Raw genomic sequence first — 20828 nt, 5'->3', positions numbered from 1 at the left:
TATGCATTTTAAGGCATACTTTTTCTGATAGAAAATGAGGCCATTAGTACATTTTTATATATCCGTTACTCGTAGAGTAAAAGGGTATACTAGATTCGTCGGAAAGTATGTAACAGGCAGAAGAAAGCGTTTCCGACCCCATAAAGTATATATATTCTTGATCAGGATCACTAGCCGAGTCGATCTGGCCATGTCCATCTGTCCGCTCGCAGAGGCAAATTTCGACCGATCCGTTTTTCGTAATTTTTTTTGCGTCCCTCCGTTATATTCAGCTAGTAAATAAGACTTCGGCGGAAAAATTTTCGTTAAGCAGCGACATGTAAATGCCCTAATATTATTGTATTTTAGCATTATTGTATTTAAAAAAAATATATAGTCTTATAAAATTACATATTTCTGATCATAGTAAAAATTTTATAGTCGAATATGTTTATCGTTAGAAAGGGTATAGGAGCAGTGGCACGCGCAAACAGCGAAGATAAAAAGAAGAGTAGTTCCAGTACTAAAAGGGTGCGATCTGAGTTTAAAGGAGAACCACCCCGTAAGTATATGTCCACACTTCCTACAAATGACGGTGGGCGATCGCCTAGACTGTATCCCAAGAAAACAGTTGTGCTCCAATTTCTATGCGAACAGCCATATGATGCCAAAGGCGGCGTCATACATTGTTGCATCCAAGCAATCCTTCTACAAGAACTTCAACACCATTCGATGCCCAAAGGCCGGTGACCGCCTCAATTCCACACAGAATTGGATCCTTCTTAGAGCAGGTTTCCCACGCGCATGGAACTGTGAGAATTTTAGCTCCGGACCCAACTAGAAGGGTCCTTCCTGAAAGTAATTCATCCGATTATTAGGTTTCATATCCCGCTTTGTATGGCAGACGTTTCCAAGGTAGTATATCCACCACACTCTCATACACACGGACGAACGATTTTCGCTTCCATCATGTTCCTTAACCTACCATTCTGATTTTTTTTGCTACGTCGCGCAACTCCCGTGTTGTTGCGTACCATTTCTCTTGGGATTTCCTACAACTTCAGCGATCAAGCCACCCCCGCCCCAGCACTCGTGAAATCGCTTTAAACCGAAATTACAGCGTACAGTAGACATTAGATTCCAAGAAAAACAAAAATGGCTTTTAAATAAGATGTATTATTTAGAGGAGGTTTTTATCAGTGAAAATATAAAAATGTTGGGGTTTCCAACTTTGACGTCAAATTTTAAGGACATGGACCATGGTGGGGACTATTTTTTGGAATGCCGTCATGCTTGAGAGTGTGTTTCAGCGCATATATTTAAAATAAGTCCATTTATGTGGGCCTTATAATTGAAAATGTTTGTATGGGGTTTTAACCCAGTATCTTAAAAACTAGAAATGGTTCGTGCACATTTCACAAAGATAAATTTTGTGTTCCTGTTCAATTTGCAGCATATCGATGTGCCAACGCCATTCTGAAAGGAAATATTACCAAATGACATGCTGATTTAAAGCCATTATAACCAGTGGTGCCATTTCAGCATTTTTCCTTCAAATTTTGCATTCCAGCTACAATTCTTTTTTAAATTTAAAATCTTTTTTTTTTACTTTGTTAAAATGTTAAATATGTATTTCTAACGACAAAGTATCGATTCACTTATATCAAATAATTTTCTCCATTAGTTTACACTTAAATTGGTTGGAATTTTATAGCTAGCGTTGTGAAATTCGTTTACAAAAACAAACAAAAAAAAAAAAAATTGTTAATGAATTTATTTTTTAAATAAAATTTAATTTACACTTTCAATAAAGCCTTTTGTTTTGCCTATCAGATATATATTTATTTTAAATGCTACGTTTGGAAAGCTGCCTTGCTACAATAGTTGATCGGAGACTATTGTTGATTTTTTAAATCAAATTGCTGCTAGAGAAGACAAAAATAGTATTTAGAATATTTCCGGGCCCATCATCGCGGTTTTACAAAGCATCAAAAGGATCAGACCAATAAATCTTTTTATGTGTGGGTAGCAAATTGTTGATTTTATTTATTTTTCTTAATTAAAAGAATTCGATTATTTTGTTACGTTTTCTATAAGAATTTTATATTAAATATTCAAAGAATAAACAACAAAAACTTGAGTTCCGTTGCGGCCAACAGTAAAAATTCTCAAACAGGATTTCAAAATTTAAAAAGCATATATTCTGTCAGCACTTCAAACACTGGTTCTGTTAGTCCATTTTGCATTTGTTTCATGTGGATTCTGCATTTGTGTATATATTATTGGATGTCCCATTTTTGTGGTGTCCTACAATTTTTACTAACGATGAATGATATTTTCGACGACATCCATTCAGTGCAAAGCTCCCCTGAATATTAATGAACAGAGGGAAAAGACCAAAACTGGCTTATAGTCAACACATAAACGTGAAAACTAAAAACCATGATCTTTGCCTTTCATAATCTTATATATTTTATGACTTCGGTCAGAAGTTTGCATAGCAGTGAAGTAGACGTTTCCGCGCCCCGTTGGGGCGGTACGGCTTGTTCGATGAAACAGTTGAAGCCCCAAGATTGAGTGGTACCCAAAAAACACGGGAGTACTTTTGGGGTTTTTACGCGACGTGCGTAGGGTAGAGATGGAGAGGGAGAGCGGACGGCAGTGCGAGCGCGCGAGATGTAGAAATCTGGATAAAACTGCCGCTCGACACTGCCTCCTGAAATTAAACGCCCTTTTGGTTCTAAAGGTTCTTCTTTTAAAAACCGAACCACTTTTTAGTTTCACCTTTTTGATTTCCTTGAATCTTTTTACGTATACTATTCAGTAAATAACTAAAAAAAATGTTTTTGGTTAGAATTTTTAAAAGTATCCTCTGTTTTAACAAATGCTTAAGCGGTCGGCAGCGTCCCATTAAGCGGACGTTGGGAATAGCTCTGCTCTGCCACTGCTGTCGGACGCTTCCCTCTGCCTTTTACATACTCTCTAACGAATCAAAAACACCCTTTTAGTCGAAGAGTATATTCTTCGGCTTCCTGCGCAGCGCAAGTTTGTTTCAAGGGTGCCACGCCCACTATAAAGCCCACAAACGCCATTAGCGCTGGAACCCTTCTTGTGCAAGAATCACTTAACAATGATGGGGTGATGTAGCTTCAGGTCCAGCACGTATACATTCGCCATTCGGGAAAATCTCCAAATCTTAAAAAATCTAATGTAAAGTTAAAAAAACATGTTTTTGAAGTTTTGAAGCTGGAGATTTAAATGTTTAGAGGGAATTTTTTAAAAATATTGCGCTTAACAAACTTAGAGAAATTATAACTAAACATAATTTTTATCCGTCAAATCCTAATGTACAGTGCACTTATATTTATATACTTAAAAAAAGTTTAAAGCAAATCGAAAATGTACAAAAATGTTTTTTGTGAAATTCGTTTTATACTAATAGCATATACAGCTGCGAAAAAAATAATAGCACCACTAACACAAAAATTTTTAAATAGTCACCCTACTTATATTTTGAAGTTCCTTGACTCTCAAATCATTTTGTATATGACCATACAAAACATAAATAAAAAATATAAACAAAATATTAACTGGACTTACGGCAAGCCGATGTTTATATGTATACAATTGCAGGTCGTTTCTATGGGATCAATGTAAGTATATACAGAACTTTCCGACTTTTATAAAATTAAAAATGAACACAGAAATATCATTAGTTTCAAGATAAAGTTAAATTTCAATTTACTATCTTATACGTTTTACCGAAAACAAAATAAAACGAATTTTATATATTTTTACATTAATTTTGCGATTCTTCCTATGGCAGCTATGTCGTAATGAATATTGAAACAATGCGATATTCCAGAGTATATTAGAAAGTGAACAAAAATAAAATATTACAAAAATTATATTCCTAAGAGTAAAAGATAATATGTCAAAAACAACAATGCTACAATCTAAAAAAAAATGCTATGATTATTTTTCCGATTATTCCTATTGGGCTTGTTCCTACCCGACTCGTTCACACTGATATACTAAAATATAAGATTGATATAAGGTTTTTGGCAATGTTTATCGCGGTGTCTTTAAAACTGAGACAGACGAATACTCTCTGCAAAGGTATACAAATGTACAAAAAACTAAAAAAAAAAACGATTTGAGACGTCTTAGATTTTAATAAAAAACTCGAAGATTTTTGGTGGGGTTATGATCAAGCGAGTACACAAGTCACTTACTTACATTGCGTTATGCGTACTTTCGAACTATATATAGTTATCCTGACGGTGAATCTGGCCAAATTTTTTGCTCGATGATTTATTTGAAACATATTTTATATTCACCTTGGGCTAGGAACCACTACCTTATACCAATTTACATCATAAGTTTATTCATGAAGGATGTATCCATTGTATTGGACTTAGTTTAATAAGGAAAAACAAGCCCATGTCAATAGCTTGGACCCTGCATGATAAATGGCTGTTGTGTTGGAAAGGAATTTTTTTTTCAGTGCATGTTTCTGAAACTTGTTATCTAAAACATTACAAAATGTTTTTAGTACTCGTATTCGCTCTTATTTTCAGCACCTGTTGTAGTTTAGTTTTGGCCTGATAAGATCTTTGGTGCTTTGTGATCTAACATTTTCGGATGAAAAAAATGGGCCTCAACTCGGAGATTCTGTGTTGTCCATAACAGTTTATGTCATTTTTAATAACTTAGACCAAAACCTAACCATTCGAACCGTTTTTCGTCCAATATGTTTTTTTTTAATTTATCTCTTATTCGACTTGGACAATTTTTCACATATTCTTACATTGCTAAATGATAATGAATTTGAAGTCTGAAAACCAGGAAATGTTAATTTTAGTCAAATCTCATAAAATATATGCATCCTATAAACGAATAGCAGCGAATCGAAACGTTTTTTTTTAAAAAACGTTTTTATTCTTAAAATTGAAAAAAAAATTAAATAAAAACAAGGAAGAAGGCTATAGTCGAGTACCTCGACTATCAGATACCCATTACTCAGCTAGAGGGACCAAAGGGAGATGGAGATATGCCAGCAGCAAAGCGAGATTGTAATGCGCCACCTACCCGCGATCTCAATATATGGTTATGTGGGCGGCAGACAGATTTAAGCGTTATGGTCGTTAGAGTGGGTGTGGTAAACTTTATCGATAGGTACTGACGAGACTAATATATTTCAGTTTGTTCATTTTTGTCTAGCATGGAAATTGTGGGCGCCACATGTTTGGGCGGCTTGTGGGCGTTAGAGAGGGCGTGGCATATTGGCGTAAGAAACTAGCGCTGCGTACATGGCTCCGGAATCTAAATAGTTTCCGAGACATCCGCGTTCATATTTACGAATTTTTGAAGATTGTGGGCGTTAAAGTAGGCGTGGTCCCCTCCTGAAACAAAATTGCGCTGCACAAGAAGCTCAGGAATCTGCATGCCAAATCCCAATAGACTAGTACTTATAGTTTTCGAGATCTCAGCGTTCATCCGGACGGACAGGCGGACGGACGGACATGGCTAGATCGACTCGGCTAGTGATCCTGATCAAGAATATATATACTTTATGGGGTCGTAAACGCATCCTTCTGCCTGTTACATACTTTCGGACGAATATAGTATACCCTTTTACTCTACGAGTAACGGGTATATTTATATTGTAATAATAATGTATAATACGTAAACATAGCATTATATGTAAATTCAATTTACTTAATTTTGCTATAATCAAATAACTTACTTTTATAAATCAATATTAGTTGTTTTTTTCGATATACAATAATGTTCCTAAAATATTAGGGCATTCGCATGTCGCTGCTCCACGAAAATTTTTCCGCCGAAATGTTAGTCGCTAGCCGAACATAGCCGAGAGACGCAAAAAAAATAACTGACCGCCCGAAATTTGTCACAAAGAAAGAGAGGGATTCTCCGAGTATCTGCCTCTCTTTGTTGCACGACCGTTTTCGTAGGCAGTCTTCTACGCTGCGCCGACTGCTCTGCTGACGTCAACAGCGGCACAGCGTTTTAGGCACAATAAAAACAAAAAAAGCTTTTTGCCTTGAGCCATGTCACCGCGTCCCTACTGCAGAACTGAAGGGTTTTGTTCCAGTGACCCTCTATGCATCTCTTATGAAATTCATGTTGACACGCTGTTCTATAAACATCGACACCGCTAATCTCTCCTTTCCATATAGGACAGAGTGAATTTGAGCTGTTCTCAGAGTCCCTTTCCGGAGATCGGTCTAGCCCCAAGCAAAAAGAATAATTCACGAGACTATTGACCTTGTCCGAAAAAATGTAACCAACAAATAATCCGACCACAGTTAACCAACCGCAGTAATAAAATTGACAACGATAAAAAATAGAACGATCGTAATATTGGGAAGGAGCTGTTAATATACTTTATTTCGGTATCGGACAGTGACTTTTCGGAAAAAATTTCACATGTATTCCTGATCCCTATTAAATTATAGTGCCCCTGTGAAAAAATAATAATTGTCACAGCCTCCTTCTGGATGTGACGCTTCTTTCAAGTAACGCCAGCATTTTCCGTTCCGTTTAGTTTGAGTTTTATTTAAGTTTAAATTTTTTTTTTTTAGTAATAGTATTTTAAACCGGGAGAGAAACCGACCTAAGTTCGTGTTTGTTTTCCCGTTTTCCTCAGCTTGTTAATTACCATGACGCCATTGCCTAATTTAGGAAAGTTTCATTGTTCATTCTTTATTTTCGGTTAAAAAAAATAATACTAACAAGAAAGAACGCTATAGTCGAGTACCTCGACTATCGATTGCAGGCAGATTATAAGACAAGAAAGAGAGGGATATATCCGAATATCTGCCTCTCTTTGTTGCACGATCGTTTTCGTGGGCAGTCTTCTACGCTGCGTCGACTTCTCTGCTGACGTCAACAGCGGCAAAGCGTTATAGGCACAAAAAAAAACAAAGCTTTTTCTTAAGCCTTGTCATCGCGTCCCTACTGCAGAACTGAAGGGTATTAACTAAATTAAAAGTGGTTACGTCCACAATTCGGATGGTTTTGAAAACTTCGATACATTTATCAAAAAAGTAGCAAAATTAGCGGCAACAAAAATTGCACCACTTAAAGATAAGGCTTAAAAAACTTAAAAATATATTCTACATGTCAGTGGAAAGATAAATTTAAGATCTAAACACTTTACTTTGACATAATTGTTCTTAATAAAATCCCTTGAAAATTAAGACAAATTTTTTAAATAAAGGTTTTTTGTAATTTTTTTTAAGAACTTGACGATTTGGAAAACATCCTTAGAACATTTAAGATTTGAGATTCCTCAACCTTTGACGTTACATATTTTCAAAAAAATCGCGACTTATTGAAAAAAAAACAAAACTAGAACTTACTTCGAAACAAACAGCTGCAAATAGGCCTCAACGATTTCCTGGTCGTGCTGCAGCAGTGGGGCGATGGAGTTAAGCCGACTGTATACGACTTTATGGCCAACGATGTGAACAAGAGGAACTTTGTGGGAACCATTTTATTTCTGGGCCTGCTCATCTTCTCTGCCTTGGGTGGGGCCGCACTGGCCCTGTGATTCCTGGGCGTCTTTGCTGTGCGCTTCCTGTTAGAGCTGAGCCTTTTCACCTGCACCGCCACTCCGATAGTCTTCAAGCTAATCGACTTTCTAAACAAGATTTTGATGGCTTTCTTCATTCTCCTCGCTATGATCTGGAAAGATCTGGTCAATCGTGGCCAGCCGGTTATCGTGTCGAGGCAGCACCTCGAGGCGAGCCGCCGCTTCAAGAGCATCCAACACGAACGTTCCGAGCCCCATTAACGGAGTGCGCGCTGGTGACCCGCTGCCAAGGGCAAATATGTCTTGCAAATGGTGTGTAATTAGCCCAGGGTGGAGGCATCGTATAATCATTGAAAATGTGTTATATATATATTGTTGAACGTTGATGCACTAAGAGCAGTACAAACAAGTGGCCCAAACGACACCAAGCACGTGCTTGTTACGCGCGGGCCCATTTTTATTTCGGGCATATTTGGTTCTTGAGGAAGGTACATAGAACAATTAAAGACAGGACAAAACATATATTAACAAGATTAAAGCAAATGAGCTAAGATTTTAGTTTTTAGTACAGGGATAGAAGTTGAGGAACAAATTAAATGATATAGGTTGTTATAATTATTAGAAAGAACGCGAAAGGGCTCATGCTGATTAAAATTAGATGAACATCTGGCAAGTTGATAGGATGGTAGTTTCGCATTAGTCTAACAGGAACATTAAAAGTTCAGCGGCTTACCAAATCTACAGAATCAATATCGCCTCTGATAATATTATTCATAAAAATAGTACCAAGCATAATATTACGGCTTACTAGACTATGCAAATTAATTAATAGCAATCTACTCGAGTAAGAAGGCAACCTGACGTTTTGATCCCAGTTCAAACCACGTAAGGCAAAAAGAAGAAATTGTTTCTGTACGGACTCTATACGGTCAATGTGCACTTGATACTAAGGACTCCAAACGGAAGAACAGTATTCTAAATTAGGACGGACAAGTGAGGTAAATAATAATTTGGTAGTGTATGGATCATCAAATTCTTTAGATCAACGCTTTATAAACCCAAGAACACTCATAGCTTTATTTACAGTAGAGGTTATGTGGGAGTCAAATTTAAGTTTAGGATCTAGGAGAACACCTAAATCGTTTACTGAGTATATTCGGTCCAAGGACATGTTCTGAAGAGAGTAACTCATGAACATTGGCGTACCTCTATAAAAAGTCATAACGTTGCATTTAAGATAGTTTTAATTCAAAAGGTTGTACTGACACCATTCCTGGAATCTATTCATGTCTGACTGCAAGCAGAAACCAGATTCAATATTATTATATGAAAAACAAAGCTTAACATCATCAGCATTCATTAGTACACGAGAGTGATTTACGATAGAAGGAAGATCATTTATAAACAGAGTAAACAGCAAAGGGCCTAAATGACTGCTCTGAGACACTCCAGATGTCACGTTGATCATCTTGGAAACAGCGTTTTTGAATAAAACCCTCTGAGATCTACCATTCAAATAACTTGAAATCCAAGTTAACAGATTTTTCGGAAACCCGAGCTGATCTAATTTGAATAAAAGAAGAGAGTGGTTAACAGAGTCAAAGGCTTTACTAAAATGTGTATATATAACGCCCGTCTGCAATTTTTTGTTAAATCCATCTAGTACAAAAGATGTCAATTCGAGCAGGTTAGTGGTGGTCGATCTACGCTTAACAAAACCATGTTGACACGGCGATATTAAAGAGGAGCACAAATGTTGTAACTGAGAGGTAATAATGCGTTCAAATGTTTTAGGAATTGCAGACAATTTGGAGATTCCACTATAGTTCTGAACATTAACCTTCGCACCCTTTTCGTGGAGTGGAATAATAAAAGAATCTTTCCAGATAGTAGGAAAAACAGATGATGAGATAGACAAATTAAAAAGTTTAAGAATGGGTTTACAAATAGTTCGGGCGCAAAACTTAAGAACACACCCAGGGAGTCCATCTGGCCCCGGAGAATAGGTTGGCGTTATAGTTTCTAAATCACTTAAGAGAGAACTCTCGGTGATTACAGGAGAAAAAATACAATTTGCCCTGTTTAAGTGATTAGGGTAGCTAGAATTAGACCATGAAACAGAACTATAAGTAGATTGGAAGAATTCAGCAAATAAATCTGCAATTTCGGGATCCGTAGATGCCTCAATAGAGTTTAATCGTACGGATGATGGCAATGCTGAAGACTTTCGCTTAGCATTGACGAAGTTATAAAATTGCCTCGGATCCTTTGAAAATTCAAATTTACATCGGTTAAAATACATGGAATAGCAATGACTGTTAAGTACATTAAAATTAGTACGAGCCACCACATATCTTGAAAAATCGGATGGCCTACCCGACTTTTTGTACTTTTTATAGAAGTTTGTTTTTAGGTTTCTAAGTCTTTGCAACTGATTGGTAAACCAAGGTGTCCTGTCTAACTTAGGAGGAAAACTGTCAGGAACACATTCACAGAAAAAAGAGTTTAGGACACTATAAAATAGTTCCGTAGCACTTTCAATATCCAAGCAATTATATAAATTTGTCCAGTTATATTGTGAAATCAAGTTGTTGAGTTTACTAAAGTCACATTTACGAAAGCATCTACATTTATTTGGAGAAAGTGAAGGAGAGAGGGTATCAATGCCGGGAAGACAAATTGTAAGTTCTAATGTGGGATGACACTGGTCTTCAGGCACAACTAGTGGGTCAATTCTAGATACAGTGACTTCAGACGGATCTAAAACAAATACAAGATCTAATTGTCTGTTTAGTGAATTACGTATAAAGCTAACTTGCTGTAATGATAATTCTAACAGACCGTCAACGAAATCATGGTTAGATAAAGGAATAGAGACAAGTGAGTCAGTAAAAGGGGGCCAAGAAATGTCAGTTAGATTAAAATTCACCAAAACAAAGATCCCTTTCGAAAAGATGAGATAGAACAGTTTTTATTGCAGACAAATGTTGCTCATAAATTGTTAAGTCGGATCCAGGTGGAATATAAGAACAAGTTACAAAAATAGAAAAAGATTTCAAAGAAACTTTAACACCAACGAATTCTATGTCATTGGGATTAAGAAAGTATATTCTATCCGATGTTAAAGTAGAGGTAACGGACTAAGTCACAAAGCAAGGCACCAGTATCACAGATATTAATGACAAATTGACAAAAATCACAGAGCACAAAATAAACACAACCGGTCACAAGCGACGCTAAATCGAAGTATAAGAACTTTATTCGGGATTCAATCTGGTCCCGGTGCCTTGTCGTCCAGTATTGTCTTCGATACCCGGAGGACTTCTTCGGCACTTGCGATCTTTATGCTCGCCGTGTTCACGATCAGTGAGGTTCGCGCCTTACTCTCTTGCTCTGGGAATAGTGTTTCCACTATCCTTTTTAGGCTGACTGGGCTTGTCGGTGATGGCCGACTAAATACCCGCAGCCGTTTTGTGACGAGTTTATATGCGAAGCCCCATGGGTTGGAGTCAATTTCTTCGCATATATTGTTAAAGCACATGCGTTTTCTCTCTTATAGTTTTTTCCAGTGCTCGTCTTCTTTCCCTGAAATATATTTGAAGTGCCTCAAATTCGGACCTTTTTCTTGAGCGTTGGTATGCGCGTCTTGACCTGTGGCAGTCTTTTCTGGCTTCCGCAATGAATTGGTTCCACCAGTATGCAGGTCTTCTTGATAAGATTTTCCCCTTTCTCTGGATAGATGCATCACAGGCTGTCTTGGTGTATTCTGCGATGTGTTTGCCCTTTCTTCAGCTAAGCCGCTTGTGGAGAGGTCCTCGAACAACATCTGTACCATCTACACGTCTATCGTTTCTATTTTGTACCCTGGCACGGTCTTAGGAACTCGTGGTGGGCTATTTCTAGTCTCTATCGTGCAGATTATTGCTGCATGGTCACTACCCGTATAGGTGTCACTAACCTCCCAGCTGGAGCCCGAGGCCAATTCAGCGTTCACAAATGTGAGGTCAATGATAAAACTGGTGCCGGATCTTGAAAAAGTCGGGTTTGTTACAGAGTTCAACAGCACTAGGTCAAGTGCGGCGAAGCTCTCGTGTTGGTTCGGGGGAGCCCCACTCCGTAGCACAGGCATTAAAGTCGCTGGCAATTACGGCAGGGCGATTTTCCCGGGCGTCTTCTCCAATCTCTTCGATATTGCCTGGGGAAGGCTAAAGCTTGGCGGCAGGTAACAGCTATAGAAAGCTATACCATTCACATGGGCTCTAGCGAAGCAATTTCCGCCTTTTTTCCTGCTAATCTGTCGGATTGGATTTCCGCAGCTCCACATTGCCGATTTTTTGCTATTATTTGCTACCCATTCTCCAGAATTTTTATTCCTGTATCGCTCGCTTATGAGTGCCATGTCTACGTTTTTCTCGATGACATTTTGCTCCAGCAACGATTGGGCAACCTCGCAATGGTTTCGGTTAATCTGAAGGAACTTCATTTACCCCTAAGCCCTTGCATAGCCCTCCTGAAGTACGGGCATGTTGGGTGATCGCAATCTTTCTCCTTTTTGCGTTTGCATAGCATGCAGCAGGCCTTTGCCTTGCAGCCTCTGGCTTGGTGCTCCTTTGCGCCACAGTTGTAGCAGCATTTTGAGCAGTCCTCCTGGACCCTGCAATTCCCTGCTATATGGGTAAACTCCATACATTTAAAACACCCTTTAGGTGTTAGCTTTGGGCGGACTCTACACCAGGTCCATCCCAGCCTAATTGTGCCCTTCTCCATGAGTCGTCTCCCCATGTTGGTCATGACTCTTAGGGTGGCGGTTTGGGTGCCTCCGTATGCCGCCCTTAGACCTACCACCGTGGATTCTGGCAGTTCCACATCGAATTGTGATTGAACCGCACACAGAATGTCCGTTTTATCGGTGGTCTCGTCGATGTCTTTTACCTCCATCAGCATTGTCTCAGTCAGCGCTCTGACGTCAAAATTGTTGCCCCAGGACAGCCTTCATTGTGGTCAGAAGCTCTGCGGTTATAGGGTCAGAGACCTTATTTAGAAGGATCAGGAGTTCCCCCTTAGCTGTGCGCCTAACAGCCTGTCCTGGCTCCTTAAGCTGCGGTTCAGCCTTAACCTTTTTAAGGATGCCGGCATAGGACCCTCCAGCGGAGGCTGCGATGACTATCGCGTCGTTCCGTGGCGGTCGCACCTTGGGCTTCCTAACCTTTTGCCCCACCTGTGTCCACTCCTCTGGCTTCTTCCCAGGTTCTTGGGGCTTGCTGGTGCTCACTGTCCCAGAATGTTTCCCCTTATTTACACCTTGACTGGCATCACTTGCCGGTGCCTTATGCATCGTCTTTTTCGCTGGTACCGCTAACGTTTTCCTAGTTTCTTGGCCCCTGGGTCGCTTGCTGGTGCCGCTCGCGAGCACTTCTGCGCAGGTTTTTTTTAGCTATATCCTTAGCTTTTCCCTGTTCTTCGACTATGCATTGCACAGCCGACAGGACTTCCCTCTGGAGATAGTCAATTTCGTCAACTATATCCCTCATGGGGTTTGTAATGGAACGCTTTCCTTCCATTAGCTTCTTCAGCTCCCTGGCCTTCGATCCCAGACCAGTCAGCTGTTTCAGCATATCCCCCTGCTCCTCATCAGCAGCTTTTGGGCTGCTTTTTTCTCCTGCTGGAGGGGTGCCAGGCTGCCTGCCATTGCACTCCCCCCTTTTTTCTGGCGATCTCGCCATTACACTGCTTTTTTTAAACGGGTCAGCTCCCGTGTTGGCCCAGTCAGGTAGACATGACAAAGGCGTGTGGAAGCCGTCGAAAAAAGCCGGCGCCGCCAGGCCTTTGTTTGCCGGCGTGCCTCCACTATTGGTTGGCCCAACCCCTAGGCTATCGCCAGGGTGTTCTGCCCCCGATCCCCTGCACGCCTTTTCCCCGCCTATATCGTTCTCCCTTGTTTTTTAATTGACAGCACTAATTATTGTATGAACGTGAATTATTTATATTTTAATTTAACGTTTTTTCGTCTTTCTAAGGCTACTCCAATATTTAAAGTTAGTTTTTTGTAACTTTTTTTTTATGTTTTTTCCGGATCTCACGCAAAACATGTCCGCCCTTTCCGGTTTCGTTGATCGTTGTGATGTTTATATTTTGTTTCGTTCATACCGTTTTCGTCACGCTGGTGATGTCGCTATATTTGTCAATCGATTTGCGTCGCTTGTGACCGGTTGCGTTTATCTTGTGCTCTGTGATTTTATCAATTTTTGGATTAATATCTATGGTACTGGTGTCCTGTTTTTTAACCGAGCCTAGCAGAACCGCCGCGTTTTTTTTTGTCGGTAAATGTAGATTTAATTGTAGGATTTTTAACAAAACTTATTTGTAATAAAGCCTGTGCAATTGTTATTGTAACTCTCTGTACTCTGTTATGAATGCGTTTTAATATCTTTTGAGGTTGCTTCCCATAGCTCTCTGTTTTTTTCTTGTAATCGGTTGTCATGTATATTTGGTTTGAGTTACGCAAGCCACGCATAGTCGATGGTTACTCTTTCGTGCTCTCTCGCGTTTGCAGTCTCTATGCGCTCTTATACTTTTTTGTTTTTGTGTGTCTACATTTTTATTTTTGATCCCAGTGTCAAATTGTTTGAGGTATTTATAATTCTTTTGATTTTGGGTTTTATATATAACTCTTAAATTTTCACATTTTAATTTATAAGCGACGAAGCTGGGGTCGAGGATGCTGAGCGCAGTTGAGGGGCATGCGCCTGGCGAGTTGGCGGGATCGCTGCGGAGAAGCGGGCTGCTGCTGGTAGCCGGACTTTTCCGGGAAACATGTTCGTGCATGTGGAGCAGCGTGTGATGTTTCCGGTCGCACGTTCTGAACCGGTCACCGCTACGAAAGCTCACAGTGGAGTGCTCGCGTGCGAGACAGGTTGCGCAGTACTTGTTTATAAGAAGCCCGCAGCCGCTTCTCTGCGCTCGGCTTTAGAAACCTCTGACACTTCCGAAGAGGGTGGATTCCACGGCGGACTCGGCATCGGTAGGATTGAACACTTCTCGTACGTCTGCTATTCAATGCCTGATCGCTACGTAGACGGGGAGCCATTTTCCTGGTTAGAGTGTGGATAAGGAAAAAACAAACAGGGCTGTTTAACAATGACTTGGATAATGGTGACGGACTAAGGTCTATGGGAAACGCGGCTCGTTACTAGATAGTTTTGGACGGCTCTCCTGGAAGAAGAACCACCTTGCTCACTGGACGTTTGACAATGCCGCGAGCCGTACAAATGTCGACTATGCGGACATTGCCATCGGCTTCCGGAAAAACGGAGTCTGTTCTTCCGATTCGCCACTCATTTGAGGGCAAAATGTCGTCCTTAATGACGACCATGTCGCCAACGCGCAGATTTTCTGTGGGAACTTGGCACTTTTTGTGCTTGTGGAGCTGATTAAGGTACTACTCAAGGGCTGCCACCGGTTCAGAATGTACTTGGATTCGCCCGTTACTTCTGGTTTCACAATGGACAGAAGAGATAGCGGTCTGGAGTTTAGACAAGCTTCGATTTTCGCTAGGAGTTTGGACAGCTCTTCAAAGGTGTACTTCCGCATAGCGGTGGATTTGTAAAACAAGGTCTTGAAGCTCTTGACACCAGCTTCCCATAGGCCTCCTGGTATGCACAAGCGAAATAAATTGTCAGTTGAGCTGCTGATGACTATACGCATCAGTCACAGACTCTTAAACGTCTTGCAGAAGCTCTCGGGAAAGTAAGGTAGCAGTGCCGATGAAGGTCTTGCCATTGTCGGACTGAACTTGGCGAGGACACCCTATTCTGGATACGAACCGAGCGAAGGCGCCGAGAAATTTGTCTGTCGTTAAGTCGGATGTAGGCTTTAGATGGATGGACTTGGTAGAAGTGCAGACGAAAACCAACCCCTTTGTGATGAGACAAGCTCTTTCGGTGTAATTTTTTATATCAAAAGGCCCGGGGTAGTCTATCCCTTTGTAAATGAAATGAAGTCCATCATCTGGACTTGCAATCTCTTTTTGTGGATAACGCAGACCTGGCAGGAGTTATTCACTGCATTCACAAAATATCTTACATAAAGATTTTGGCAGACACAACAAATTGAGCGAGGCATCCTGCTGGGTCAAACAGCTTGGCAATTTTGGAAAGGACCTGGCGTTTCGTGGGGGTGATCTCCGTTGCGAAATCTGGTGGGACAAAGAAAACGGACGTCGTACTCCAAAAGTTTCGGCTGTGCTTTCTGTGTTGATCTTGAGGAAGTCCTCTTCGAAGTCAGCTCCCGAAAGGACGTCGCCTACATACATGTGATTGCGAATGACGTTGCTCGCTCTTGGATGGCTGAGCTGCACGTCAGTCGCCAGATGTTGCAGGACTCGGATCGCCAGGAATGATGCACAATTGACTCAGTGCAGGATCTGGATGGTTAGATCGGACTGTAAGACTGAGCTGACTGCATTTTCTGAAGGGCTGGAGGCATTGAATACCACACGCAGCTTGGTGGTCGTACTTTCCGGCTTGAGCGCGGCACATGGCTGAATCATGGGTAGAAGGGACATCTCATGTGGTTGAGATCGAGATACTCTTGAATCACGGAGTCATATTTGGTTCTCAGCTGACTGTCCCTTTTAAGGCGTTGCTCGGTTCCTAGGAATTGCGACAACGCGAAGGACCTAGAGTGTACCGTGGCGGATTTCACGTGGTAGTCTGGAGAAAATTTTCCTCACAAGGCACTCTACATCCAAAAACTTGGTAAGAAGTTTGTCCAGGGAGCATGCACTGATCCTGTTAGGATCCTTCCGAAAATGGTTTCTTGACTGAGGAGAGCTCCACAAATTTTCGGCCGGGTACCGCTTAGGAGTATGGATGGCAGTACATCGGCCCCGATCAGAATATCTATTTGTGGGCTCTCGTATAACTTTGGATCCGCTAGGGGCAGTTAAATCTAAAAACTGTTGCGGAATCAGACAAGATGGGAGGTTTCCAGTTAATTGCAAGCTAGGCCTGTTCAGAGAACGAATGGTATACTGACAGAGCTTTTTGGATTCAGCGGATACTGTCTGATTTAAGCCTGATACTTGGGCTTGGGTTCCTTGGTGAGGCAACCTTATTAGTTTGAGCAGCCGCTCAGAAATAAAGGCTGTCTCAGATCCTGAATCTATCAGGGCACGAGCTTTGATGTTTGACCCCAGGTGACAGACGTAACAGTTTTTCGACCGGCGTCAGCCTTGGATAATTTATATAAATGTTCATTAACAGATCCGTAAGGGTTGGCTACCGAAGGTAAATCCTCGGTATCGCTTGGAGGCAGCCGACAGCCAGAAGACATGTAGCTCTGGGTAAGAACAGCTTGAACTTGGGGAACTTGGGCTATCATATCCGCCATCTGAGTATTACATCTTTCGTAAACGGAATAGCAGTAGCTGTATTTAGCTTGGGGAAACAAACTATCACCTGCACTTTCTCCGGCTTCTGCCATGCACCCGGTACATTCGACGTACTCTGCCTTGATGCGTTCCAAAAAGAGCGTACTTCTTCGCGGCGAATGTTGGACATGGAAAGAGTGGGAGGGACCGGCTAAGGACCTCAATAAATTTGTTTAGACCAATTTGGAAAGCTGCTAGTCCCATTTTGACGTTTGCACGGGTGACCCTTTTTCGGGGCGACGAGGACTTAGCGTCTAGATCGGGTGTGGGCGGATCTACGGATATGAATAGAGAACTTGTTGTTATCACTTCCAACGGACATGCAAACAGTGGACCTGTTTTTGGATCTGAATATGCTCGCTTTTTATATCCGTTACTCGTAGAGTAAAAGGGTATACTATATTCGTCGGAAATTATGTAACAGGCAGAAGGAAGCGTTTCAGACCCTATAAAGTATATATATTCTTGATCAGGATCACTAGCCGAGTCGGTCTAGCCATGTCCGTCTGTCTGTCCGTCCGGATGAACGCTGAGATCTTGGAAACTGTAAAAGCTAGGCTATTGGGAATTGGCATGCAGATTCCTGAGCTTCTTACGCAGCGCAAGTTTGTTTCAGCAGGGTGCCACGCCCACTTTAACGCCCACAAACCGCACAAAACTGTGGCTCCTACAGCTTTGATGCTAGGATACAAATTTTAACTGAAATGTATTGTTCTCATCGCTACCTATCGATTGACCTATTCGATTGATCGAAAATATGATCGCGGATATCTCGGAAACTGTCAAAGATAGAGAATTGGGACTTCAGATTTAGATAAATATGCTAGGTAAAAAGTTTTAACTGAAATGTATTAGTCTCGTCAATACCTATCGATTGATACAAATCGCTACGTAGACGGGGAGCCATTTTCCTGGTTAGAGTGTGGGGCCGTGGAGCTGTTTAAGGTACTCATCCTTCCTTCGAGCTCGGAATCGTTGATGGAAAGACTTTAAGGGCTGCCACCGGTTCAGAATGTACTTGGATTCGCCCGTTACTTCTGGTCTTACTATGGACAGAAGAGATAGCGGTCTGGAGTTTAGACAAGCTTCGATTTTCGCTAGGAGTTTGGACAGCTCTTTAAAGGTGTACTTCCGCATTGCGGCGGATTTGTAAAACAAGGTCTTGAAGCTCTTGACACCAGCTTCCCATAGGCCTCCTGGTATGCACAAGCGAAATAAATTGTCAGTTGAGCTGCTGATGATGATCAGTCACAGACTCTTAAACGTCTTGCAGAAGCTCTCGGGAAAGTAAGGTAGCAGTGCCGATGAAGGTCTTGCCATTGTCGGACTGAACTTGGCGAGGACACCCTATTCTGGATACGAACCGAGCGAAGGCGCCGAGAAGGCTTTAGGCTTTAGATGGATGGACTTGGTAGAAGTGCAGACGAAAACCAACCCCTTTGTGATGAGACAAGCTCTTTCGGTGTAATTTTTTATATCAAAAGGCCCGGGGTAGTCTATCCCTTTGTAAATGAAATGAAGTCCATCATCTGGACTTGCAATCTCTTTTTGTGGATAACGCAGACCTGGCAGGAGTTATTCACTGCATTCACAAAATATCTTACATAAAGATTTTGGCAGACACAACAAATTGAGCGAGGCATCCTGCTGGGTCAAACAGCTTGGCAATTTTGGAAAGGACCTGGCGTTTCGTGGGGGTGATCTCCGTTGCGAAATCTGGTGGGACGAAGAAAACGGACGTCGTACTCCAAAAGTTTCGGCTGTGCTTTCTGTGTTGATCTTGAGGAAGTCCTCTTCGAAGTCAGCTCCCGAAAGGACGTCGCCTACATACATGTGATTGCGAATGACGTTGCTCGCTCTTGGATGGCTGAGCTGCACGTCAGTCTCCAGATGTTGCAGGACTCGGATCGCCAGGAATGATGCACAATTGACTCAGTGCAGGATCTGGATGGTTAGATCGGACTGTAAGACTGAGCTGACTGCATTTTCTGAAGGGCTGGAGGCATTGAATACCACACGCAGCTTGGTCGTACTTTCCGGCTTGAGCACGGCACATGGCTGAATCATGGGTAGAAGGGACATCTCATGTGGTTGAGATCGAGATACTCTTGAATCACGGAGTCATATTTGGTTCTCAGCTCCACAAATTTTCGGCCGGGTACCGCTTAGGAGTATGGATGGCAGTACATCGGCCCCGATCAGAATATCTATTTGTGGGCTCTCGTATAACTTTGGATCCGCTAGGGGCAGTTAAATCTAAAAACTGTATGGTATACTGACAGGGCTTTTTGGATTCAGCGGATACTGTCTGATTTAAGCCTGATACTTGGGCTTGGGTTCCTTGGTGAGGCAACCTTATTAGTTTGAGCAGCCGCTCAGAAATAAAGGCTGTCTCAGATCCTGAATCTATCAGGGCACGAGCTTTGATGTTTGACCCCAGGTGACAGACGTAACAGTTTTTCGACCGGCGTCAGCCTTGGATAATTTATATAAATGTTCATTAACAGATCCGTAAGGGTTGGCCACCGAAGGTAAATCCTCGGTATCGCTTGGAGGCAGCCGACAGCCAGAAGACATGTAGCTCTGGGTAAGAACAGCTTGAACTTGGGGAACTTGGGCTATCATATCCGCCATCTGAGTATTACATCTTTCGTAAACGGAATAGCAGTAGCTGTATTTAGCTTGGGGAAACAAACTATCAGCTGCACTTTCTCCGGCTTCTGCCATGCACCCGGTACATTCGACGTACTCTGCCTTGATGCGTTCCAAAAAGAGCGTACTTCTTCGCGGCGAATGTTGGGCATGGAAAGAGTGGGAGGGACCGGCTAAGGAGTGTTTGCCCTAGAATTCACTCAGTCGATCTAAGACCTCAATAAATTTGTTTAGACCAATTTGGAAAGCTGCTAGTCCCATTTTGACGTTTGCACGGGTGACCCTTTTTCGGGGCGACGAGGACTTAGCGTCTAGATCGGGTGTGGGCGGATCTACGGATATGAATAGAGAACTTGTTGTTATCACTTCCAACGGACATGCAAACAGTGGACCTGTTTTTGGGTCTGAATATGCTCGCTTTTTATATCCGTTACTCGTAGAGTAAAAGGGTATACTATATTCGTCGAAAATTATGTAACAGGAAGAAGGAAGCGTTTCAGACCCTATAAAGTATATATATTCTTGATCAGGATCACTAGCCGAGTCGGTCTAGCCATGTCCGTCTGTCTGTCCGTCCGGATGAACGCTGAGATCTTGGAAACTGTAAAAGCTAGGCTATTGGGAATTGACATGCAGATTCCTGAGCTTCTTACGCAGCGCAAGTTTGTTTCAGCAGGGTGCCACGCCCACAAACCGCACAAAACTGTGGCTCCTACAGCTTTGATGCTAGAATACAAATTTTAACTGAAATGTATTGTTCTCATCGCTACCTGTCGATTGACCCATTCGATTGATCGAAAATGTGATAGCGGAAACTGTCAAAGATAGAGAATTGGGAATTACGATTTAGATAAATATGCTAGATAAAAAGTTTTAACTGAGATGTATTAGTCTCGTCAATACCTATCGATTGATACAAAAAAAGTTTGCCACGCCCACCTTTACGCGCACAAACCGCCAAGGCCTGTGGCGCCCACAATTTTCATGCTAGAAAAGAATTTTAACTGAAATGTTTAAGTCTCGTCAAAAAATAGTTTGCCACGCCCACTCTAACACCCATAACTCTTAAATCAGTCTACCGCCCACATAACCATATATTGAGATCACGGGCAGGTGGCGCATTTCAATCTCGCTTTGCTGCTTGCATATCTCCATTTCCCTTTGGTCCCTTAAGCTAAGTAACGGGTATCTGATAGCAGAGGTAAT

General features: G+C 41.6%; 2 protein-coding genes across 11 annotated transcripts in view; one reads left to right on the top strand and one right to left on the bottom strand.

Moving 5' to 3' along the window:
- RpL5 (ribosomal protein L5) overlaps nucleotides 1-917 on the bottom strand; it is a 383867-nt gene extending 382950 nt beyond the window's left edge. Inside the window, exon 1 of the mRNA XM_070998742.1 lies at nucleotides 908-917. The gene's annotated coding sequence lies outside the window, so the exon portion shown is untranslated. The remainder of the gene's footprint in view (nucleotides 1-907) is intronic.
- Nucleotides 1-20828, top strand: part of sxc (O-linked N-acetylglucosamine (GlcNAc) transferase sxc) — a 247116-nt gene that overhangs the window by 6733 nt on the left and 219555 nt on the right. The gene's annotated exons all lie outside the window — the stretch shown is intronic.

The sequence above is a fragment of the Drosophila suzukii genome, assembly GCF_043229965.1.
Source record: "Drosophila suzukii chromosome 2 unlocalized genomic scaffold, CBGP_Dsuzu_IsoJpt1.0 scf_2c, whole genome shotgun sequence".
Classification (NCBI taxonomy): Eukaryota; Metazoa; Arthropoda; class Insecta; order Diptera; family Drosophilidae; genus Drosophila; species Drosophila suzukii.
The sequence above is the reverse complement of the archived record's forward strand: the minus strand, read 5'-3'. Positions and strand labels throughout refer to the sequence as shown.